This window comes from Rattus norvegicus, chromosome 8 (assembly GCF_036323735.1).
Source record: "Rattus norvegicus strain BN/NHsdMcwi chromosome 8, GRCr8, whole genome shotgun sequence".
NCBI lineage: Eukaryota > Metazoa > Chordata > Mammalia > Rodentia > Muridae > Rattus > Rattus norvegicus.
The window spans coordinates 15,562,206-15,589,787 of NC_086026.1; the positions used below are offsets into that span (position 1 = coordinate 15,562,206).

The 27,582-nt window shown below is 38.0% G+C and overlaps 1 protein-coding gene across 5 annotated transcripts in view; it reads right to left on the reverse strand.

Annotated features, from left to right (window-relative positions):
* Window positions 1–27,582, reverse strand: part of Cntn5 (contactin 5) — a 1,231,995-nt gene that overhangs the window by 544,782 nt on the left and 659,631 nt on the right.

The following is a 27,582-nucleotide window of genomic DNA, read 5'->3' on the forward strand; positions in this document are numbered from 1 at the left end:
CATACATGTGTTTGCAGATACGCCTGAGGGGTGGAGGTTAACCTAAAGGATGTGCAGGCAGTGAAGAAGAGGGTGGGTGGAGTATGGACTGTATAATACAAGTTTCTGAAGAATATAGAACATATCATTTCAAAAATATTAAACTTCAGGGTTTGAGGTCATCCTCAGCTACATAGCTATTTAGAGGGCAGCCTGGCTACATGATACCCAATCTCAAAAAAGACTTAAATGGTTGACATGGAATTATTAAGCAAGAAAATTTTAATAAATTTTCTTTTAGTTTACTAATTTAATAAAATAGAAATGAAAATAGCGAATACTGACTTATGATTTTCATGTTTATTTTTAATCTTCCTAGCTCTGGGGATGGAACCCAAGGGCCTCTTACAATCTGGAGGAATGCTGTACCTCAGGATTTTCCCAACCTCTTATCACAATTACCTTAGAGCATTTTGTTCTCAAATTACTGGCCACAGTGTATCAATTACATCAAATTAATTAAAATAAAACCTGAAGTCGATTTTAGTTAGAATAGTATCTAAATGGTTCAAATAGCTACTTAAAAAAAAAACAGGAAAATAAGAGTAAACTAAAAATCAATACAATTTTGCTTGTGTTATTGAGTTTAACTTTTTGATGTTTAACACAGAATGTACAAGACACAGTACAGCACGATACTGTGTGATTGGCAGGCATGAGTGAAGTAAGTTCACAACAGTTACTACCTCCCCAGACTACTGCTGACCAAGGAGCAGCAGGTGGGACAGGAGGCTCCCAAAAGCACCTGGGATAGGAAGCTCCCAACAGCACCTGGGACAGGAGGCTCCCAAGAGCACCTGGGACAGGAGGCTCCCAACAACACCTGGGACAGGAGTCTGATGCATTCCTGTCATGGGCTGGGTTACTTTGCAACTCTGCAATAGACTTTCTTTCTACCTCTGCACCATCAGCTTTCTGCATAATCTTAAAGACACATTTCAAACATTAAGCATTGCTCTGAGCCATATCACTTCTCTTGACAAGAGATGTTAATTCTTCCTCATTTCACACAGCTGAGCATAGTCAGCCCTTTTTCATCTTTTCTGTAGGAAACTATTTAAAGCTTTTAACCATTTCCATCCTAGGTTTTGGAATGGGGATGGTATTCTGTCCCGTGGAAGGAACACAGGTAAATATTCGTTACAGTGTTTACAGTGGCTTGCTAATCTCTTGCCTGGAGGCATTATCTTCCAGTTAAGTCCTATGGAGCAGGTCGTGTGGGTTCAAATCCCAGTTAAAATAATCAGTAGCTGTGTAACTTTGACAAGTTTTTTTATACCTCCCGATCTCATTTGAAAACTGTGGGTAATAATAGCAGCCTTCCTCACAGGATTGGGAGGACTGAATTAATTAGCATAGTAATACTTTAGAACAATGGCAGCCAGTGCTCAAGGATTGCCAGTTGTAAGTGCCAAGTGAGTAGTGTATAGTGGCGTTCCCACATGGAATCTATAAAAATGGAAAAGTACAGCAAGGAGCGGAGCTCTGCCAGGCAGCCTAGAGGAACTTAAAACACACGGGGCTTTGTCTCGCCCTGCTTTATAGTTTAAATAGCTGTGCTCAGACTGATGTGTGGCACTGCTTAGGGTGAAAGGAAAGAATACAGTTAAGAGGACTCAGATGAAAAGGAAAGAAAAAAGACAGAACATCCATTCTTAACAGGGCCCCACGGAACAAGCAGTATTTAAACACATAGAAGGCGAGAGCATCCCTCAGTAAGAGAAACTGACTCCTTGGTCTCGCTTAAAAAACCATGAATGTGTAAAGAATAAAGGAAAATTATCCCAAAAAGATATTGTGGGACATAACCACCAAGGGCTGATTCTATAGAATTAGTTTTAATCTGGAACACTTAGACTTTTGTTTATGGTCACTTGGATTATGCTTCCTAATAAAATTTTTAGTAGTTCCTAAAAGGTAGCTTATCAGTGCTTACAGCTCATCATCTGTAAAAAGGAACATCATAAAATCAATCTCATCAAATCATTTGAATAAAGTGTATATTTATTCACAGCCAGTGTACTAGCTACTTTTTATATTACTATTTGCTGTACCATTTAGTTTGAAGACATTTTATGTACACATACATTAAGGCAAAATAATAAAGAGCATAATTTGCCATGCTTTAGAATTTAATTGCGGCTGGGGAGGAGAAAATGTATGCAGTCATAAAATACTTAAAGAAAATATGGAGTATGTTAGATGTTGATAAGTGCTATGGAGAAAAATGAAGGCAAGTGTTCATGCACCATAGATGTGAGAGTGGACCCAGTTATAGACCTTCTTATATTAGTTTTCATCTATCAGAAGGAGGAAGTAGAGTCAGCAACTATGATTAAAAACCAGACAGAAAGGTGGAAGATACAAGAACAAAGCAAGAAGATAACAAAAGGCATAGGCATATTGAATTGGCAAAAGCACAAAGGTCCACATCTAGTTGAAGTCTTATAGCAAACAGGAGACCTGAAAGTAATGTTTCTCTGCTCAACTGATGGAATATTTGCCAACTCCATGGCAGGAAAAGGGGAGGAGGTGAGAGGAGAGGCCTGGGCACAAGAACCTTTACGATCCTTTCTCAGCTACCCATTTCCTCCAACTATTTCCCGCAGATCGGCCATTCATCTGTTATTTATCAAGGACTGATCCGTGGCTGAGACCAGTACTCTTGAAAGCTAGTAATTTTTCACTTGTTACCACCACCTGGGAACCAACTTTTGTGCCCAAGTTTCTATCTAAATCATAAGAGATCTGATAGACGCTTCTGGAAAGGAAGCTTACAACTGAACTGCAAGCATGTGAAAAACCAATCAGCATCAGTCTTCAAAGAGATAGAGATCAAACCACTGAGAGGGTGTCTCACTCCAGTTAAAATGCATATTACCACAAAAGTAAAAGTTGCAAAAGAGACAGAGAGCATATGAGTATACATCATTGAGGAGGATAGGGAGGTAAATTACTATGAGTATTATGGAAAGCAATATAGACATTCTTCACAAAACCAAGGAGAGGATGAGCATGTATGTCATCAAGCAAATGTCACTGTCACTGTCGGGCATGTATTCAAAGGGGGTCGAGTCATTGTTCTTAAAAGATACTCATACTTTTGTGTTCATTGTGTTCTGATGATCACACATTATCATCATTCAGTATGAGCCTAAGTGATAGGGTACTAAGAAATTCTGAGCTCTCTGTGTTCTGTGCAATATTAATCAGGAAGAAAAAGAATGGGTGATTTCATTTCCAACATTATGGGTGGAGCTAGAAGTCACTATGTTAAGTTAAATGCCATGGACACAAGAAGACAAATACCACATGTCCTCCTTTGCAGAAACTAGTACATGAATTGTGTAGAATACCATAATGGAATAATGCCCACTAGAGACTGGGGATGGCTGGTGGTGGGAGAAAGGAGAGAATTTCAACAATGAACACTAATACAAACTGGAGATTACTTGTGAGCCTTCTTTAGCAGAGCAAAAACTGTGAATTAAAACCACAAATTAAAACTATTATATTTTGAAAACACCAGAAGAATATGAAATTCTTCATACATGATAATGATTAATGCTTGAAGAGGTAGAAATGATTATTACTTTTATTTGTTTACTACACACTGAATACACGTGTCAAATAACTACATTGTACCCATGAAAGGTGCACAAATGTTAAGTCTCAATGGCAAAATGATATTTAATGATTATTATTATGATCACGGCTAAAAAAGTTGAAGATTCCTGCCGTAAGAAGTGTTTCCTTAGAAAGGAATTGAATTTCAATTGCAACAAGAAGATCAAAGGCCCAGAGATTCTGTTGTTTACTTTGAATTGAGAAGCAAAAGTGCTTGTGGGGATGTGGACGGGAGTGGAATGAGTCAGACTAAAGATCAACCACAGTGCATCAAGACAAAAATACAAGAATGGTGTATACAGATGTTCGAATGAGAAATATCCCTTATAGGGTCAGACACTTGAACACTTGGTCACCAGTTGATGACTCTGACTGGGGGGGTGGTTTAATAAGAAGCTGCAGCCTTACTGAAGGAGGAATGTCACTGGGGGGGGCATTTTGAGAGATTATGACCTTACCCACTTCTAGTTCAGTTCATTCCAGTGTTGTGTTGTTTGTGGTTTATGTTAGTCAATGTTCTCTAGAGAAACAGAACTGATAACACACACACACACACACACACACACACACACACACACACACACACACACACGGGGGAGAGAGAGAGGGAGAGAGAGAGAGAGAGAGAGAGAGTATTAAAGAGTGGCTTACAGGTTATGGTCTTACAGGTATGTGGTCTAAGTGGTTCAAAAAGGGTTGTTTCCCAATTGAAAGAACAGAAATCAAGGAGTTGTTCAGTCCGTGATACTGGATGTGTCAACTGGTCTTCAGTTTTAGTTGGAATTTTGAAGAAGTGAGTTCCAATGGTAGCTTAAAAACAAAACAAAGCAAAACAAAACAACGAATTTGCCTAAATGAGGGCAAGAAAGCAGCGAGCAAGTGTTTCTTTCTTCCATGTCCTTCATATAGGCTCCCTGCTTAAAGTATGGCCCAGGATAGATCTTTCTACCCTGAAAGATCAAGTTGAAACATGGGAATATGAGTCTTCTCACTTAAAATTGTTTAAGAAAGATTCTTCCCAGGTGCACCTAGACCCTTGGGTTTTAGTTAATTCCAGATGCAGTCACCTTGATAACTAAGAACAGCCATCACAAGGGTGAAGAATAGGATCTCTCGGGTTTCTGCTTTTGCTGCCATGAACTTGATGAACTCAGCTCTCTGGAACCGCAAGCTCAGATAAACTCCTCCATCTATAAGCTGTCATTATGTTCCAATGCTGTGGGAAGTACAGCAGACAGTGGAGGGAGCAGTTTTAAGTCATTGACATAGAATGGTCAAGCTCCCAGCAGCAGCCTTTTCCAGAGAAGTGAGGCCTTCCCCACCCATACTTCTGCCAAAAGCCATCAATTGTGAAGTGCTTATTTCACTGTCTTTATCATAATTTTTAAGAGTTCTCTTTTATGGTTTTCTGTCTAGACTTTGTGTATGTGTGTGGGAGGAGGAATAGGGTGTCACAGACACCTTCTCTGTCCCTCTTTCTCAATGGTGAGACTGTAGTCATTGGTACTATTGCAAAAGTAATTTTCTTGCCCTACACAGTTAGTGGGAGCATGAACCACAGGCATCCACATAGTCTCTGGTGCCATTTCATGCCATGGACTTAGTTAAGGTTTAAAACACCCCAAGATAGCAGTAAATGACAAAACCAGTTTTACTATCTTGCTCTCTTTTTCCAATTTGAAGTTCTTTGGAATGAACCCAAAGTCTACAGTCTACTGTGAACTGCTCTTCCCCTGAATCATACCTACAGACATTGCATAGATACTTATGATTCTGTGAGTTAGACTGCCTATAATTTTCATTTTCATGTCTCTCTTCAGTCCATACACTAACTTCTGTATTTCGTTTCTACTTTTACAATATCTTTGTCTCCCAGCTCCTTTTCCCTTTGAAATGAGTACAAATGGGTCATATATCAGAAGAGGTAAGTGAAACCTCTGACCCCTTAGTTTCTTCCCAACTGAATTAGCCTCCCCCAGGATACAAGCTAGTAATCAGAGGGCAAGCGATTTATAAGAAGGCAATTATATACGATGAGTAGAATACTTCATCAGAAAGTATTTTGTTTTGTTTTTATTGTGCCAGGACTAAAACAGAATCTAATATTCAACAGATGATTAACACATATTTGTTATTTGAATGCATCATGCATAAAAGAATACACAAGTGCAAAAATCAGGAAGAATAGCTTAGTTACCAGGGAGGTATGTAATTTATGAAGATGAGAAGGGATTAGTTTAGGTAGGGCTGGTTGTCATGACCACAGACACAGAATTAAGAATAATCAATTGAGATTATTTAGCAAAGATTGACATTACAGAATATAATAATTTTTAAGTTAAACAAAGACAAGGAAATATGAGGGAAGAAAGGTAGTACAGACTGCAGAGAGAAGGGATGATCATCTAAGAGGAGTCTAGGACTGATGGATAGTCAATTTAAACCTAGCTACTTCAATGATTTTACTCAACTATTGGATATCTTTCAAGAATGAGGCATTTAAATTTCTATAACACTTAGCTTTCTCAGGAATATTGTCTTGAGAATAGTATTTCTAATATTTAAACACCATGTAAATCAGCATACTTTCATCTTTCATACATAAACTTTAAGAGTACCAGGCATCACATTTGTTTAGCGTTATGCTGTGGCTTACTTTGGAATAACGCCATGATTATGTACCTCAATGATGTCGTGTATAATAAAGGAAGCACCATCCCACGCTTGCGCCGGCTACTCTGTAGCCCCAGTGGTCTTGCCGCCTCCACGGCTAGGCCCATGCAGTGACCGCTCATCTCACGGTTAGCTGTCACAAATCCCTGTAACCCAGTAAAATCAAAACTCTAGAGGCTCATAATTTATCAGTCAGATTTATATCAGTAAATTCTCAACCCACAAAATCCCCAAAGAACTGAGAGCCTATTGATATTGATGTAAGCTTCCAATCTCAATTGGACAAATTATCCTGTAATAATCCAGCACTTATATGATATTCATACCTACCTGTGGCTACTTAAGCCACACAGATCTGGGTCATCCTTCTTCTCCTCCATCTTTCTTCCTTCTCCTTTTTCTCCTGTCTCTTTTGCCTCTCAAAAACTCTCAGTCCGCCCTCCTTTTCTACTGTCCAATCACAGGATCTAGCCTTGTCCTTCACCTGCCCTCACCTGCTTACAGACAGCAATTTATATTTCTCCATTTTTGTCCATTTAAAAGGCTTTTTACTCTCAGATATAAATTGAGCATAACTATAATCATTCTGTAATTTATAAAATATAAGATATACCTAACACCCAGCCCATCATTTTGTCAATTAAATAAAGCACTCTGCCATCTATCCTAACTTAAAAAAGGCTTATAATTTTATATCTGTCATGTCCTGGTTTAGCTTGTATACTATCTGAAAATTATGTAATTAAATATGTTTTCTTAATGCTAAATAGCCTGAGTTGGTTATGTACTATAACTAGACTTTAACCCAGTCAGAAATCCAATAACAACCAATATTATCTGGAAATATAGGAAGCCTAAAACGGCATCGGGAACTGAGACAAGTTGTAGAGACAGTTGCTATCTATACAATCCCTGTTAGCAACATGTAGGAGCATCAGTCTTCAACCTTCTGGCCCAGAATAATCTGGCAGACCTCGTGAAATGGAAATTGTTAAAGGCTATCTTATTCTGTCTTGGCAAAACTAAGCTGTCCTAACCTGTAAATTGTGTCCTCTCAAGAGTATTGCAGGTCTATAGGAAAAATAAGCAATTTCTGCCCAGTGGCCACCGAGCCACAATGTATCTCACCTGGAGGTACAGATGCTCAGCTGCTTCTTTGAATCCACAAATGGGGCACTGTTAGGAGCAGCTATGCTTCAACAAGTGAAGAAATAACATTAAGTGTCAGATTCTGTGAATTTCTCACATTTTTGAAAACTATGTAAAGTAATCTGGACTGTTGTCAATTAACTAGTCTCAGCTGTTTCTTAAAAAAGTATCTAGTAAGCACCCTAGCAATGAACTCAGAGCCAAAAATTTGCTATCTGGCCCTTAACACATATTGCATAATCATCTAAAGACAGCTGGCAATGGCATTAATAGAAGGACGGGGTCCAAGCCTTGAACTTTAAAAAAATTTGTAACAATAGAGGAAATTTATGTCAATGAAAACCCTGATTCTGTATCAAAACAAATTCTGTACCAATATGAGAAATTATAACTTAAACTTAGTAACAATTATAAGAATTTCAACCAAATGAGATTATGGCTATACAATAAATTCTAGCCAATTCCTCCCTGTTAAGTCACGAAGACTTCTAAATTCCTCAGAAAGACGACTTTAGAATAACAACCTTAGCCTCCCAAAGTTCAGGGAACTGGGTCGACACGTCTTCATAAGTTCTTCTGGCTGAATATAGGCGTCGAGATATCTTGAAGGGGAGGGGCATAAGGAAAATGAGGGAGTTGGTTAGACTTTAAGAGGCCACACCAATGATTATTATAATCTCTGATGTTGGTGTCCTGACTGGATCCAGCTAAAAATTCAAGCAGGTCAGTTCAGTTCAGCATGTCTGATAATGGATCTTACCCCAAAGCTGCACCTTCTGCAATATACAAATCTCAAAACAAAATTTATGTATCATCAAGATATCTGTATGGATTATATCAGTCTGTGTGTACAGACTAGTTAGGATGAAATTCTGCTCCTTTTTTGTTTTATTCTCTTGAATCTAGTTCTTCAGGAAGTCTCCCTCTATTTAATCCGAACCATATAACTCTGGAAGGTGTCTAGAATCTAATCACCTTTTCTAAAAATGGAAAGACAAAACTTTTTCTCGAATCAGAATATCCTTCAGTTGGCAACCAGAAAAGCTTGTATCTTGTATTCTTTCCCAGAGAAATAATATAACCACAAAACTCAAAATCACACCCATTTTGAAAATTAAAACATCCAAAACAAATGAAGGAAACTAAAACACTGTATGAACCTATTCTTAGGCTTTTTCTTTTCTGTCATATCAGAAAATTAACCCAAACTTCCAGCAGAGACCATAAAGAATGAATATGAGTTTCCTGTAGAGTTTAATAAACCATCTATCTGTTATGCTTTCTACCTGAAACCACAGACATCTATTTATTAATAAATTTTATAACAGGCAAATATCACTGCTCTCTACTTGGAGTCAGTGACTAATTTTCCCTAACCTAGTTCTGAACTATGAGTGAAATTCCCCATGTGATTCAGACAGACTCTGTATAAATTTATCATAAAAGCTAATAAACCAGCCTTTGAATTAATCATACTTCAATCAACATCAGATTAGGAAGCAGGCAGCTTCCATTCTCCAGTTTTCTGTGTGGCTCAGAGCAGCCTGTTCTTTTCACAGCAGGGGACCTCAGAGTCTACAAGCAGGGACACCCCCTGTGTTCCTTTATTTCAAGGTTCCCAAGATTGAATCCTGACTCCACATTTCTCTCACTTAGAAAATAAAACTCTAACTCTCAGGCTGATAATCTTACATTTCTAGTGGATTCTTTCCTAACATGTTGGATCGCCCTTTGCTGCATTCAATAATAGAAAGGATGCACAACCCTTTCGGTCTAAACTAGTGCCCTGAGCAGACTTCAGGTGCTGGCTCCACACCAATTCCCACAACAACCAGAGGAATCCTGATTTCCAGAGGCTCTGAAATGCAGAGGAGCACAGGGTAACAGAGGAAGCTTGACTCTCAGAAGACTGGAACTCTGACACACTCAAGATCACAGTTGAGGTGACATCTTTCTGAACAATCAGCACACCCTGGACACCCACAATAGCCAAGGAAACAGACTCTTGCCCAGCTAGAGGAATGGGTTTCTTCCAGCTGTGTTCTGCAAACACAGGACTCTGGCTCCCCAGACAGTCCTGCAATATCCTGAGAAAGCTGGACTCCCAGGAACTAACACAACAGGATCTCAGGAGCTTGGACACAGTAGGATTTCAGGATACCAAAGGCATATTGACTTCAGGAGCTCTGACATACCCAGGATCTCAGGATCACAGGATCCAAGAATCACAGGATCACAGACACAGCTGGACTATGAGGCGTTCTGACACAACCAGGATCACATAGGGACAAGCTCCAGTCAGAGACAGCAGGGGAAGGGAGCAGTGGAAAGTAACAGACGACAAATGACAATCACAAGAACATAAGCAACAGAAACCAATGACAATCACAAGAACATAAGCAACAGAAACCCAAGCTTCTTGGGATCATCAGAACCCACTACAGAAAGTCCTGGATACCCTGACTCCCCGGAAAGGCAAGATTCAGATTTAAAAATCACATTTCATGATGAGGATAGAGGACTTTAGGAAGTACATAATATACTCACTTAAAGAAATACAGGACAACACAAGTAAAGAAGTAGAAACCCTTAAAGAGGAAACACAAAATTCCCTTAAAGAATTGCAGGAGAACAAAACAAAACAGGTAAAAGAAATGAACAAAACCTTCCAGGATATAAAAATGGAAATAGAAACAATAAAGAAAGCAAAAAGGGAGACAACCCTGGAAATAGAAAACCTATGAAAAACATCAGGAGTCACAGATGCAAGCATCCCCAACAGAGTAGAAGAGAGAGAAAAGAGAAGATGCCATAGAAAACACTGACACAACGTCCAAAGAAAATGCACAAAGAAAATGCTCCTAACCCAAAACATCCAAGAAATCCAGGACACAATGAGAAGACCAAACCTAAGGATAATAGTTATAGAAGAGAGCAAAGATACCCAACTTAAAGGGCCAGTAAATATCTTCAACAAAATGATAGAAGAAAACTTCACTAACTTAAAGAAATCGATGTCCCTGAACAAACAAGAAGCCTACAGAACTCCAAATAGACTGGGCCAGAAAAGAAACTCCTGTCACATAATAAGCAAAACAACAAATGCACAAAGCAAACAAATAAAAGAATGTTAAAAACAGTAAGGGAAAAAGGACAGGTAACATAGAAAGGCAGACCTATCAGACTTAAACCAGACCTCTCACCAGAAACTATGAAAGTCAGAAGATCTTGGGCAGATGACATACATACCCTAAGAGAACACAAGCTACTATATCCACCAAAACTCTCAATTAACCTAGATAAAGAAACTAAGATATTCCATGACAAAACCAAATTTACACAATATCTTTCTACAAATCCAGCCCTACAAAGGATAATAGGTGGAAACACAAGGAGGGATACCTTAGAAAACACAAGGAGGGATATAACCTAGAAAAAGCAAAAAAAGTCCTTGCAACGAAATCAAAGGAAGAGAGACAAACAAACATAATTCCACCTCTAACAACAAAAATAGGAGGAAACAACAATCACTTTTCCTTAATATCTTTTCTTTTTTTTTTCTGGAGCTGGGACCGAACCCAGGGCCTTGCGCTTGCTAGGCAAGTGCTCTATCACTGAGCTAAATCCCCAATCCCCTCCTTAATATCTCTTAACATCAATAAACTCAACTCCCCGATAAAAAGACATAGACTAACAGACTGGATACGTAAAGAGGACCTAGCATTTGGCTACATACAGGAAACACAGCTCAGAGACAAAGAAAGACAGTACCTCAGAGTAAAAGGCTGGAAATCAACTTTCCAAGCAAAGGGTCCGAAGAAACAAGCTGGAGTAGCCATTCTAATATTGAATAAAATCGACTTTAAACCAACAGTCACCAAAAAAGATAAGGAATGACACTTTATATTCATCAAAGGCAAAATCCACAAAGATGAACTGTCAATCCTAAATATCTATGCTCCAAATGCAAGAGCACCTACATTCATAAAAGAAACCTTACTAAAGCTCAAAGCATACACTGTACCTCACATGATAATAGTAGGAGATTTCAACACCCGACTCTCATCAATGGACAGATCATGGAAACAGAAATTAAACAGAGACATAGAGAAACTAAGAGAAGTTATGAACCAAATGGACGTAACAGATATTTATAGAATACTTCATCCTAAAACAAAAGGATATACCTACTTCTCAGCACCTCATGTTGCCTTCTCCAAAACTGATCACATAATTGGTCACAAAACAGGCCTCAACAGATACAGGAAGATAGAAATAATTCCATGCCTCCTATCAGATCACCACTGACTAAGGCTGGTCTTCAATAACAACAAAAATGACAGAAAGCCCACATATACATGGAAGTTGAACAACACTCTCCTCAATGATAATTTGGTCCAGAAAGAAATAAAGAAATTAAAGACTTCTTAAAATTTAAAGAAAATGAAGGCACAACATACTCAAACTTATGGAATACAATGAAAGCAGTGCAAAGAGGAAAACTCATAGCTCTGAGTGCCTTGAAAAGAAATTGGAGAGAGCATACATTAGCACCTTGACAGCACACCTAATAGATCTAGAAGAAAATGAAGCAAATGAACCCAAGAGGAGTAGAGGGCAGGAAATAAACTAAGGGCTGAAATCAACCAAGTTGAAACAAAAAAGATTATATGAAGAATCAACAAAATCAGGAGCTGGTTCTGTGAGAAAAATCAACAAAATAGATAAATCCCTAGCCAGACTAACCCCTAGCCAGGGAGCACAGAGAGTGTATCCAAATTAACAAAATCAGAAATGAAAAGAGAGACATAATAACAGAATCTGAGGAAATTCAAAAAATCATCAGATCCCACTACAAAAGACTATATTCAACAAAACTGGAAAATCTGGAAGAAATGGACAATTTTCTAGACAAATACCAAGTACCAAATTTAAATCAGGAACAGATAAACCATCTAAACAATCCCATAACTCCTAAAGAAATAGAAGCACTTATTAAAAGTCTCACAACCAAAGAGAACCCAGAACCATATGGGTTTAGTACAGAAGTCTATCAGAACTTCATAGAAGTCCTCATATCAATACTGTCCAAACTATTTCACAAAATAGAAACAGAAGAAACACTGCCACACTCCTTCTATGAAGCCACAATTATGCTTATACCTAAACTACACAAAGGCCCAACAAAGAAAGAGAACTTCAGATCAATTTTCCTTATGAATATCGATGCAAAAATACTCAACAAAATTCTTGCAAATCAAATCCAAGAACACATCAAAACTATCATCCGTCATGATCAAGTAGGCTTCATCTCAGGGATGAAGGGATGGATCAATATATGGTAATCCATCAACGTAATCCACTGTACAAACAAATTCAAAATAAAAAAAAACCCATGATCATTACATTAGGTGCTGAGAAAGCATTTGAGAAAATTCAACACCCCTTCATGATAAAAGTCTTGGAAAGATCTGGAATTCAACTGCATATGTACAGAGGATGGCCTTATTGGGCACCAATGGAAGGAGAAGCTCTTGGTCCTGCCAAAGTTGGACCCCCAGCGTAGGGGAATGTCAGGGGGTTGGGAAGGGGATAATAGATGGGGAGGGGTATACCGTTACAGAAGAAGGGGAGGGGAGGGGATAAGGACATATGTCTGGGATTTCAGGAAACGGAATGATATTTGAAATGTAAATTTTAAAAAATCCAATAAAAAAGTAATTAAAGGAATTCAAAAAATTTTCAGGTCATACTACAAAAGTCTCTATTCAAAAAAATTGAAAATCTGGATGAAATGGATAATTTTTAGATCAATTTCAGGCACCAGGATCAGATAAACCATCTAAAAAAAGCCCATGAATCCTAAAGAAATAGAAGCAGTTATTAAAAGTCTCCCAACTAAAAAAAAGCCCAAGTCCAGATGGGTTTAGTGCAGAATTCTATCAGACCTTCAAAGAAGACCTAATACCAATACTCTTTGAACTATTCCACAAAATAGAAACAGAAGGAACACTACCTACTTTTTTCTATGAAGCCACAGTTACACTTATACCTAAATGACATGAAGACCCGACAAAGATAGAGAACCAATTTTCCATTTGAAAATCGATGCAAAATACTCAATAAAATTTTTGCAAATCAAATCCAAGAACACATCCATCATGATCAAGTAGGCTTCATCCAAGGGATGCAGGGATGGTTCAATATATGGAAATCCATCAATGTAATCCTCTATGTAAGCAAATTCAAAGAAAAAATCGCATGAACATCTCATTAAATTCTGACAAAGCATTTGACAAAATTCAACACCCCTTCATGATAAAAGTCTTGGAAAGGTCAGGAATTCAAGGCCCATACCTAAACATAATAAAAGTAATATACAGCATGCAAGTAGCCAACATCAAACTAAATGAAGAGAAACTTGAAGCTATCCTACTAACACCAGAGACTAGACAAGGCTGCACACTCTCTCCCTACCTATTCAATATAGTACTTGAAACCTAGCCAGAGCAATTAGACAACAAACAGAAGTCAAAGTGATACAAATTGGAAAGAAAGATGTCAAAATATCAGTATTTGCAGGTGATATGATAGTAGACTTAAGTGACCCCAAAAATTCTACCAGAAAACTACTAAACCTTATTAACACCTTCAGCAAAGTGGCTGGATATAGAATTAGCTCAAAGAAATCAGTAGCCTTCCTCTATTCAAAGGATAAAGAGGCTGAGAAAGAAATTGGGGAAATGATATCATTTCCAATGGCTACAAATAATATAAAAAAAAACCTTGGTGTAACTCTAACCAAGCAAATGAAAGATCTGTATGACAAGAACTTCAAGTCTCTGAAGAAGGAAATCGAATAAGTTCTCACAAGATGGAAAGCTTTCCCATGCTCATGGATTGGCGGGATTAATATAATAAAACTAGCCATCTTGCTGAAAGCAATCTTCAGATTCAATGGAATCCACATCAAAATTCCAACTCAGTTCTTCATTGAGTTAGAAGGAACAATTTGAAAATTATTCCTTATAAAAAAAAAACCAAAGAAACAAAACAAACAAAGAAACAAAAGCCAGGTTAGTAACAACTATTCTCAACAATCAAATAACTTCTGGGGCAATCACCATCCCTGACCTCAAGCTTTATTACAGAGCAATAGTGATGAAACCTGTATGATATTTGTACAGAGACAGGCAAGTAAATCAATGGAATAGAATTGAAGACCCAGAAATGAACCGTATGATCACTTGATCTTTGAGAAAGGAGCTAGAACCATCCTGTGGAAAAAAGGACAGCATTTTCAACAAATGGTGCTGGTTCAACTGGAGGTCAGCATGTAGAAGAATGCAAATCTATCCATTCTTATTTCCTTGTACAAATGTCAAATCCAAGTGGATCAAGATCTCCACATAAAACCAGATAGACTGAAACTAATAGAAGAGAAAGTGAGGAAGCCTCAAACACATGGGCACAGGAGAAAATTCCTGAACAGAACTCAAATGGCTTATGCTCAAAGATCAAGAATCAACAAATGAGACTTCATAAAACTGCAAAGTTTATGTATGGCAAAGGTCACTGTCACTAGGACAAAACGACAACCAACAGATTGGGAAAGATCTTTACCAATCCTACATCTGATAGAGGGCTAATATCCAAAATATACAAAGAACTTAAGAAGTTAGACTCCAGAGAGCCAAATAACCCTATGGGGTAAAGAGTTAAACAAAAAATTCTTAGCTGAGAAATGTTGAATGGCTGAGAAGTACCTAAAGAAATGTTCAACATCCTTAGTCATCAAGGAAATGTAAATCAAAACAACCCTGAGATTCCAGCACACACCAGTCAGAATGGCTACGATCAAAAACTCAGGTGACAACAGATGCTGCTGAGGATGTGAAGAAAGAGAAACACTCCTCCATTGTTGGTAGGATTGCAATCTGGTACAACCACTCTGGAAATAAATCTGGTTGTTTCTCAGAAAATTGGACATAGTACTACTTGAGAACCCAGCTACACCACTCCTAAAAATGCTCCAACATATAACAAGGACATATGTTGCATTATGTTCATAGCAGCCTTATTTATAATAGCCAGAAGCTGGAAAGAACCCAGATGTTCTTCAACAGAGGAATGGATACAGAAAATGTGGTTCATTTACACAATGGAGTACTACTGAGCTATTAAAAACAATGACTTCATGAAGTTCTTAGGCAAATGGATAGAACTAGACAATATCATCCTGACTGAGGTAACCCAATCACAAAATTATATATATATATATATATATATATATATATATATATATATATATATATTATACACTCATTGATAAGAGGATCTTAGACCAAAGCATATCTCAGAATACCCAAGATACAATCTATAGACCAAATGAAGTTCAAGAAGGAGGAAGACTAAAGTGTGGTGCTGCCATCCATCTTAGAAGGGGAAACAAAATACTCACAGGAGAAAATATGGAGATAAAGTGTGGAGCAGAACCTGAAGGAAGGGCCATCCAGAGACTGCCACACCTGGGGATCCAGCCCACATACAGTCATCAAACCCAGATATTATTGCAGATGCCAAGAAGTACAACCTGACAGTAGCCTATTATAGCTGTCTCCTGAGAGTCTTTGCCAGAGCCTGACAAATAATAGAGGTGGATGCTCCCAGCCAACCATTGGACTGAGAATAGGGTCCCCAATGGAGGAGTTAGAGAAAGCACTGAAGGAGCTGAAGATAATTTATACCCCATAGGAAAAGCAACAATATCAACCAATCAGACACTCCACAGATCCCAGGGAGTAAATCACCAATTAAAGAATACACATGGAGCAACCCATATCTCCAGCCACATATGTAGCAGATGATGGCCTTGTCATGCATCAATGGGAGGAGAGGCCCTTGTGAAGCTGCAATTACCAGTGTAGGGGAATGCTGGGTGTCGGGGGAAGGTAGGGAGTGGGTGGTTGGGTGTGGGATCACCCTCGTGGAGGCAGAGGATTGATGGGTTGGGATAGGGGTACCAGAAAAGAGCATACCATTTGAAATGTAAATAAGAAATAGTCAATAAGAGTCCAAAAAGGAAGCACCATCCTATGCTAGCGCTGGCTACATTCTGGCCCTGGCAGTGGTCTTGCTGCCTCCGTGGCTAGCCCCACGCAGTGACTGCCAATCTTGAGGTTAGCTGTCACAAATCCCAGTAACCTGGTAAAATCAAAACTCTAGAGGCTTGTAATTTATCAGTCAGATTCATATCAGTAAATTCTCAACTCACAAAACACCCAAACAAAGAACTCAGAGCCAATTGATATTGACATTAGCTGCCCATTACAACTGGACGAATTTTCTTATAATATCCATTATTCATACTATATTCATAGCTACCTGTGGCTTTTTAAAGTCACATGGACCTGGGTCATCCTTCTTTTCCTCCATTTCCCTTCCTTCTTCTCTCTCTCCAATCTCTCCAGTCTCTTAAAAGCTCTGTGCCAGCTCTCCTTTTCTACTGTCCAATCACAGGCTCTAGCCTTGTCTTTCACCTCCCCTCACCTGCTTACAGACAGCAATCTACATATGTTACTTGGAATTTTTCTTTATTTAATTGAATAAATTTTGTTTTTAGAGTGTGGACATAAGAATTGAAACACTCACAAATGACTTTTGCACATTTGTAAGATGCTATAACAATTGATTCTGTATTCCCTGCCCCCTCTCTCTTCTCTCTCTCTCTCTCTCTCTCTCTCTCTCTCTCTCTCTCTCTCTCTCTCTCTCTGGGTGTGTATGAGCGCACGTGCACATGCACACGCATGTGTGTTATGCTCCTAATTATTCTATGTTAATAGTAAATATTCACAATCCTGAGCAGTGTGTTTTCCCTATTTAATTTTGTAAGTATTTATGCCTCTTTAGAAAATTTAACATAAAATGTAAAAGAAAAAAATGTATGTAATTATAAATCTCTGCTAAGTAGTGGTTCTTTTCTCTCCTGATAATCAGGAGAATACCAATAATTTTGTAAATACACTTTCTCCACAAAGTTCAAATCAACACAAAGAACAACTTAAAAATAAAGTACCGATAACCTAATTCTGCAAGTATCACCAAGGACAGGGAAATAATTGGTAAGGCGTATGAAAAAACTCCTGATGTACCACTTGTAGATTCAACCCTACAGGATAATAAAGAGGGAAAACACCTGGTAGACTGAATGCCCCACTTTATTTTCACAAGTGCTGCTGGCTACGATGAAAGATGAAAGCATGATCCCATCATTAGTTTCTCGCCTGGCAGGGTTCCTGAGCACGAAGCTATGACTTAAACATTCCCTGTTTCCCCCAGCGCACGCTGTACCTCCTACAGCACATGAACATGAACATAATTCCATCTTTCAAAACTATTGAATGAATAACACACCCAAAGGGTACTAGGCATTCAACTACCATATTCTTGTGATATTTTATTTTAAAAACCTGTTTTAGTGTTGGTTTTGTTGCTGCTGTGAGTTAGGGCAGAAAACTGGTTGTTGTGCCTTGCAGGACCCAGCCCATCATTGAAGGGAGTTAGGGCAGGATTTCGAGCAGAAACTACAAAGGCATGCTGCATGATGGCTTGCCCAAAGCCTGGTTTTAGCCAGCTTTCTTGTTCAACCAAAGACCATCTGCCTACATGTGGTGCTACCCACTGTGTTCATGAACCTCTCCAATCAATTAATAATCTATCTCAAAATGACATTTAAAATGAGAGTTTGGGCTATAGCTTAGTGATGGTGTGTTTCCTTGGTGTGTATGAGGCCATGGCTCCAATCACCAATATTCCAATAAATGTGTTGTACTACATACCTGTAGGTCCTCACACATAAAATAAAAATAAACAAATGTTTTAAAGACACTGTTGGGTTTTAAGACTAATTTAATACATTTCAGGAAATTTTATATTTCTCATTTTTGAAGCTTCTTCTCCCTCCAGAGCTCTCTTCTACTCCTTGGTTTTATAAATAAAATTTCCCACAAACACAGATCAACATTTATTGAGCATTTACTATAGGCCATGACTAATAAAGTCTTACGTTAGTTAGTTATCCCTTCACTGTAGAAACCACTGTACAAAACACCAAAGCAAAACATAAATTCATTAATTACAATATAGTCTTCATGTGGGCAAGCTTTTTAATATCACAGTCTTTGTCTTTAGCCACTCTCAATAGTAGTACTTATCATGTACACACATGCATGCACATCTGCACATGGAAAGAAGCAGCACACACATCTCTACAGCTGAGGTGAAGGGGGTTTCAGTTACAGAATCTGTTGTACAACTCTCAGTGGCTCTCCATTTGTCTGTTGTGACACCATAAATATAACATAAATTTATAAATTAAATTGTTATTTGCTCTTAGCTTAAATCAGGATTTCCCTTTATTGTGGCAATTGGCTATTTACTAAATCTTTTTCCCCACAAGATTTATTTCTTTATTTTATGTATATGAGTCCACTGTTGCTCTCTTTAGACACATCTGAAGAGGGAATTAGATCCCATTACAGATGGTTGTGAGTCACTATGTAGTTGGTGGGAATTGAACTCAGGACCTCTGGAAGAACAGTCAGTGCTCTTAACTGCTGAGCCATCTCTCCATTCCTGTTTACTAAGTCTTTAAACCTGTATTTCTTTGTTTTTTTTTTTCTGAACTAGAAATATTCCTGTTTGAACACGTAAAATAAAAATCCAACTTGGGGCTCAGAACTTTTGGGAGACAGACACCAAGTATGCTTTCCTCTCTTCATTCTCTTATTCCAAAGGTAAGAACATCAAATACTCAGCTACTGGCATCACTTGGTGGACGTGAGGTGGAATCTCCTAAGTTTCCTTGTATTTATTATGTCAGTTTCTTTTGCAGTGCAGAGATCTAAGTGTTGAGGATATTCCTATACAAAACTCTTTGTCTTCTACAGACTGAGGGGAGATTAAAGTTCAGCTCCTCATTATGCCACTCACCCTGTGAACAGCCCCCCTTCGTCATAGTGGAACAGCAATAGAATTCAAGATAAAATGTAGTATTCCCATCTGAAAAATACCACAGAGCCATTAAATACAGCAGAGGTAGTGCTAGCAAGCGTTCTGCAATACAAATGCTTGAAGAATCATTTACTTGTCCTTATAGGTATACTTGTTTATATTTTTAATACTAGGGGCATAATTGTATTTTTAATTCAGAGGCATAATATAACCTTCAAAATGAATTATAGAGCGCAAAGTCTAAGAATAAAATAATGTGTTCCCAAGGATTTAGGAAAATTATGATGTGAGTTCTACTGTGTGTAGTGGAACCTCCATTGTCATGCATGGTCTCGGATTTCTCACAAGCAGAAATATTCTATAAAGAATATTCTCTCTAGATTAAACAGAGAACATCTGGTTTAGAGTACTCTGTTCTTCAGGCAATCTAGTTCTTCAGCTTTTGTTCTGTTATCAAGCATAGACTACACGATTCTTTTTCTTTAGTAATACATTCTCTTTAAAAAGTTAGAAAATTGACTGTTTACTTGTTAAAGGACAAACTTTAAGCATGACTGCATTCAAACTCTAAGAACAGGGTTTTGAATTGTGTTCGTAGCTCTACAAACACATAGGTTATACCTTTGATAAGAAATCTGAGCTTTAATAATTAGCAGCATGTTGGGTTATAAATGTAACTGTAAATACGTATGCACTCATGGTACAGAGATTGAGCCCCTCTCCAGGTGTTAGTTTTGTGCTTACTCCAGCCCATACTTTCTGCACAGAGGCCTAGAGGAAGGAGTAACACTTCAGAGCATAAAGGATTTTACTTCTTAAGGTCAATGTTACATACATACAGCTAAAGTTGCTTTACGAGGTTTTACTGAATTGAAATGCTTTCTTGACAACCAACTATACAAGAAAACTCAGCTGAACCATGAACAAATGACACAGCCACCAGAGCCATTTCTCCTTTATGAGAATGTGCATTACTTCACTGGGGGAAATAACATTCAACAAGGATTATAGACAGTCACATAGAGACTTAGCAATGTTATCAATCTTATATAATTTTTGTGATCAACATTTTTCCTATATATAAACGTATAAAAGGATGAAAACTCTTTGAAAGGCTGATGTAAAAATGGATAAATAACCAAAATTGTTCAAAGATTTCATCATAAATATACAATGTATTATGTAGGCTATATCTAATTGCAGATACCAGACTTTATAAATGAAGGACATTTTTGAATTATACATGAAATAAAAGTGCATGTGAGCACTAAAAAAGAATCATTATCCTGAAATTCAAATATGTATAGTATAACAATTCCTGACTCTAAATTATATGTTTGTTCTAATGCATTCTAGAATATATTAATTACATGAAGTAATAGTGATCATTATATATTCATACATGCATATAACATAGACTGACCATCCTTATCCTATTCCTGTCATATGAACCTTTTAGGCTTCACCTTTTTCTTTCTCCACCCCTAGAGAATACACCATTGGGGGATTTTTATCTATTACAAGATGTTATTAGTCTTCACATTTACCTCTCCATTACTATAAGGCACATTTCTCATCCCCTTAAATACATGGGACATGTTCACAATTAGGGCTGTGCTCTAAATCCTTGGCTAGAGAGTTAGATTTGGTCATAATTTTAATTCCCTAAAGTGTGACAAATAGGGCTTAGAGAAAACGATCAGATTGGGGTTTTAACCATTTTCTCTCCTTCTTTCTCCCATTCGATAGCCTCAGAACAGGGGGTCTGGGGTAGAGGAGGATCTCTTGCATAAACTACTGACTCTCAACACACACACACACACACACACACACACAAACATGCACACATGCATGCATGCATGCACACGCACACACACAATTGCTGGAGTAGTAGTAGCCCTGTTTGTTGAGATTGAAGAGAGAGAGAGAGAGAGAGAGAGAGAGAGAGAGAGAGAGAGAGAGAGAGAGTGTTCAGGAAGCTGGAGTGAATTTCCATCCTGGAGTACTAAGATATGGTGAAAGGCTTACATTCTTTGAGACACTAAAGTTAGAATCTTTAATACAGAGTAGAGACACCTGCCAGCAATGCTGACAACCAGAGAACTACCACCAGCTCTGGTGGAGGGAGGTGCAGAAGGTACTGTGACTTATTTGAGAACTGACCAGCTGGAGAAATGGCAAAGGGCATTGCCAAGTGAGTTCAGGGATAAAATCAGCAGGCATTCTCTGTCTGCAGAATACAAAAGTCCAAGAGCATATCAGAAGCAGAACTTGTGAGGAAAGACTTGGACCATGGAAGAGAGACAGCTTATGATATAGTGCTAAGGCAAAGGTGGATATTCTTCCTGGACTTTTGTCAGTAAATTGACCCTAAGACAGACACAAAGAAACAAATTTCTTGGCAATCAATTTTCATTAGACCTTTTTCTAATATAAAAATCTAAACCTGAGGACTCTTCTCTAATCCATTCCATTCTAAAAGCATCAAGTTCTTAAAATATTTCAATATTCTTAATTTAATAAAAGACCCTATATTGCAAAAAACAATTGCTATGTTATGTATTTAAATAAATCCTTTTGAAAATCCTATTAAGCTCTACTAAAGTAAATAAACTAAAAGACATCATTTTTAATTATAATAGGTTTGCTACTTTTTAACTTCTCTGTTGTAATTGAAATGTTGCCAAAGAGTTCTATTTGTAGATTGTTTTACAGTAATATCTGTTTTCATACTGAGCTTTATGTACAAGTTTAGTACATACACTAAATGTGTGTGTGTGCGTGCATGTGTGTGTGTGTGTGTGTGTGTGTGTGTGTGTGTGTAGTTAAATGAATTTCCCCACAGTGTGTATGTATACATTTTTAACAATTTAAATATCTGCTTGGATTCATGGTTTAGACAGACCAAAATGTTAATAGAAAATCTGGGCATGATGATGGGCATCTCATCACTTAGAGGCAGACACTTGCAGATGTCAGAGATCAAGGCAAACCTGGTACACAATTAAGTTCCAGAACAGCAAAAATCTACGTAGAGAAATCCTTTCTTGAAAAAAAAAAATCTCGCTGAACAATTTCCTGAAAATCCTGCCATACTTTAACCTTTTAATCCTTTTATATTTTGAAATATAATTTAAACTTTAAAAATGTAAAACATTATTTTCTTTTTTTTTCTTTAGTAACTTGATTATTTATTTACATTTCGATTGTTATTCCCTTTCCCCGTTTCCAGGCCAAAATCACCCTAACCCCTCCCCCTCCCCTTCTATATGGCTGTTCCCCTCCCCATCTTTCCCCAATTACCGCTCTCCCCCCAACAATTACATTCACTGGGGGTTCAGTCTTAGCAGGACCAAGGGCTTCCCCTTCCACTGGTGCTCTTACTAGGATATTCATTGCTACCTATGAGGTCAGAGTCCAGGGTCAGTCCATGTATAGTCTTTAGGTAGTGGCTTAGTCCCTGGAAGCTCTAGTTGCTTGGCATTGTTGTTCATATGGGGTCTCGAGCCCCTTCAAGCTCTTCCAGTCCTTTCTCTGATTCCTTCAACGGGGGTCCCATTCTCAGTTCAGTGGTTTGCTGCTGGCATTCGCCTATGTGTTTGCTGTATTCTGGCTGTGTCTCTCCGGAGAGATCTACATCCGGTTCCTGTCGGCCTGCACTTCTTTGCTTCATCCATCTTGTCTAATTGGGTGGCTGAATATATATATGGGCCACATGTGGGTCAGGCTCTGAATGGGTGTTCCTCCTGCCTCTGTTTTAATCTTTGTCTCCCTATTCCCTGCCAAGGGTATTCTTGTTCCCCTTTTAAAGAAGGAGTGAAGCATTCGCATTTTGATCATCCATCTTGAGTTTCATATGTTCTGTGCATCTAGGGCAATTGAAGCATCTGGGCTAATAGAGACTAATCAATGAGTGCATAACATGTGTGTTTTTCTGTGATTGGGTTACCTCACTCACGATGATATTTTCCAGTTCCCTCCATTTGCCTATGAATTTCATAAAGTCATTGTTTTTGATCGCTGAGTAATATTCCATTGTGTAGATGTACCACATTTTCTGTATCCATTCTTCTGTTGAAGGGCATCTGGGTTCTTTCCAGCTTCTGGCTATTATAAATAAGGCTGCTATGAACATAGTGGAGCATGTGTCTTTGTTATATGTTGGGGCAGCTTTTGGGTATATGCCCAAGAGAGGTATAGCTGGATCCTCAGGCAGTTCAATGTCCAATTTTCTGAGGAACCTCCAGACTGATTTCCAGAATGGTTGTACCAGTCTGCAATCCCATCAACAATGCAGGAGTGTTCCTCTTTCTCCACATCCTCACCAGCATTTGCTGTCACATGAGTTTTTGATCTTAGCCATTCTCACTGGAGTGAGGTGAAATCTCAGGGTTGTTTTGATTTGCATTTCCCTTATGATTAAAGATGTTGAACATTTCTTTAGGTGTTTCTCAGCCATTCGGCATTCTTCAGCTGTGAATTCTTTGTTTAGCTCTGAACCCCATTTTAATAGCATTATTTGCCTCCCTGCGGTCTAACTTCTTGAGTTCTTTGTATATTTTTGCTATAAGCCCTCTATCTGTTGTAGGATTGGTAAAGATCTTTTCCCAATCTGTTGGTTGCCGTTTTGTCCTAACAACAGTGTCCTTTGCCTTACAGAAGCTTTACAGTTTTATGAGATCCCATTTGTCGATTCTTGGTGTTTTGTTCAGGAAATTTTCTCCAGTGCCCATGTGTTCAAGATGCTTCCCCACTTTTTCTTGTATTAGTTTGAGTGTATCTGGTATTATGTGGAGGTCCTTGATCCACTTGGACTTATGCTTTGTACAGGGTGATAAGCATGGATCGATCTGCATTCTTCTACATGTTGACCTCCAGTTGAACCAGCAACATTTGCTGAAAATGCTCTTTTTTCCATTTGATGGTTTTGACTCCTTTGTCAAAAATCAAGTGACCATAGGTGTGTGGGTTCATTTCTGTCTCTTCAATTCTATTCCATTGGTCTATCTGTCGGTCTCTGTACCAATACCATGCAGTTTTTATCACTATTACTCTGTAATACTGCTTGAGTTCAGGGATAGTGATTCCCCCAGAAGTCCTTTTATTGTTGAGGATAGTTTTAGCTATCCTGGGTTTTTTGTTATTCCAGATGAATTTGCAAATTGTTCTGTCTAACTCTTTGAAGAATTGGATTGGTATTTTGATGGGGATTGCATTGAATCTGTAGATCGCTTTTGGTAAAATGGCCATTTTTACTATATTAATCCTGCCAATCCATGAGCATGGGAGATCTTTCCATCTTCTGAGGTCTTCTTCAATTTCTTTCTTCAGTCTCTTTAAGTTCTTATTGTACAGATCTTTTACTTGCTTGGTTAAAGTCACACCGTGGTATTTTATATTATTTGGGACTATTATGAAGGGTGTCATTTCCCTAATTTCTTTCTCAGCTTGTTTCTCTTTTGTATAGAGGAAGGCTACTGATTTATTTGAGTTAATTTTATACCCAGCAACATTGCTGAAGTTGTTTATCAGGTTTAGTAGTTCTCTGGTGGAACTTTTGGGATCACTTAAATATACTATCATATCATCTGCAAATAGTGATATTTTGACTTCTTCTTTTCCAATCCATATCCCCTTGATCTCCTTTTGTTCTCTGATTGCTCTGGCTAGAACTTAGAGAAGTATATTGAATGAGTAGAGAGTGGGCAGCCTTGTCTACTCCCTAATTTTAGTGGGATTGCTTCAAGTTTCTCTCCATTTAATTTAATGTTAGCGACTGGTTTGCTGTATATGGCTTTTACTATGTTTAGGTATAGGCCTTGAATTCCTTTTCTTTCCAGGACTTTTATCATGAGGGGGTGTTGAATTTTATCAAATGATTTCTCAGCATCTAATGAAATTATCATGTGGTTTTGTTCTTTCAGTTTGTTTATATAATGGATGACATTGATGGTTTTCCGTATATTAAACCATCCCTGCATGCCTACTTGATCATGGTGGATGATTGTTTTGATGTGCTCTTGGATTCAGTTTGCCAGAATTTTATTGAGTATTTTTGCATCGATATTCATAAGGGAAATTGGTCTGAAGTTCTCTTTCTCTGCTGGGTCTTTGTGTGGTTTAGGTATATGAGTAATTGTGGCTTCATAGAAGGAATTCGGTAGTGCTCCATCTGTTTCAATTTTGTGGAATAGTTTGGACAGTATTGATACGAGATCTTCTATGAAGGTCTGATAGAATTCTGCACTAAACCTGTCTGGACCTGGGCTCTTTTTCATTGGGAATCCTTTAATGACTGCTTCAATTTCGTTAGGAGTTATGGGGTTGTTTAAATGGTTTATCTGTTCCTGATTAAACTTCTGTACCTGGTATCTGTCTAGGAAATTGTCCATTTGCTCCAGATATTCAAGTTTTGTTGAATATAGGCTTTTGTAATAAGATCTGATGTTTTTTGAATTTCCTGTGATTCTGTAGTTATGTCTCTGTTTTCATTTCTGATTTTGTTAATTTGTACACACTCTCTGTGTCCTCTCGTTAGTCTGGCTAAGGGTTTATCTATCTTGATGATTTTTCTCAAAGAACCAATTTTTGGTTCTGTTGATTCTTTTTATGGTCCTTTTTGTTTCTACTTGGCTGATTTCTGCTCTGAGCTTGATTCTTTCCTGCCTTCTACTCCTCCTGGGTGTATTTGCTTCTTTTTGTTCTAGAGCTTTTAGGTATGCTGTCAAGCTGCTGACATATGCTCTCTCCTGTTTCTTTCTCCAGGCACTCAGAGCTATGAGTTTTCCTCTTAGCACAGCTTTCACTGTGTCCCATAAGTTTGGGTATGTTGTACCTTCATTTTCATTAAATTCTAAAAAGGCTTCAATTTCTTTCTTTATTTCTTCCTTGACCACGTTATCATTGAGTAGAGCATTGTTCAACTTCCATGTATATGTGGGCATTCTTCCCTTATTGTTATTGAAGACAAGCTTTAGCCCGTGGTGGTATGATAGGACGCATGGGATTATTTCTATCGTTCTGTATCTGTTGAGGCCTGTTTTATGACCAATTATATGGTCAATTTTGGAGAAAGTACCATGAGGTGCTGAGAAGAATGTATATCCTTTTGCCTTAGGATAATTATAAATATCTAAGTCAATTTGGTTCATGACTTCTCTTAGTCTGTCGACATCACTGTTTAATTTCTGTTTCCATGATCTGTCCATTGATGAGATTGGGGTGTTGAAATCTCCTACTATTATTGTGTGAGGTGCAATGTTTGTTTTGAGCTTAATAAGGTTTCTTTTACGTATGTAGGTGTCCTTGTATTTGGGGCATAGATATTTAGGATCGAGAGTTCATCTTGGTGGATTTTTCCTTTGATGAATATGAAGTGTCCTTCCTTATCTTTTTTGATAACCTTTAGTTGAAAATCGATTTTATTCGCTATTAGAATGGCTACTCCAGCTTGCTTCTTCCGACAATTTGCTTGGAAAGTTGTTTTCTAGTCTTTCACTCTGAGGTAGTATCTGTCTTTGTATCTGAGGTGTGTTTCCTGTAGGCAGCAGAATGCAGGGTCCTCATTGCATATCCAGTTTGTTAATCTATGTCTTTTTAATGGGGAGTTGAGACCATTGAAGTTGCAAGATATTAAGGAATAGTGATTATTGCTTCCTGTTATATTCATATTTGGATGTGAGGTTGTGTTTGTGTGATTTTGTTCTCTTTGTTTTGTTGCCAAGACGATTAGATTCTTGCATTTTTTAGGGTGTATCCTGCCTCCTTATGTTGGGCTTTACCATTTATTATCCTTTGTAGCGCTGGATTTGTAGAAAGATATTGTGTAAATTTGGTTTTGTCATGGAATATCTTGGTTTCTCCATCTATGTTAATTGAGAGTTTTGCAGGATACAGTAACCTGGGCTGGCATTTGTGTTCTCTTAGGGTCTGTATGACATCTGTCCAGGATCTTCTGGCTTTCATAGTGTCTGGCGAGAAGTCTGGTGTGATTCTGATAGGTCTGCCTTTATATATTACTTGACCTTTTTCCCTTACTGCTTTTAATATTCTTTCTTTATTTTGTGCTATTGGTGTTTTAAC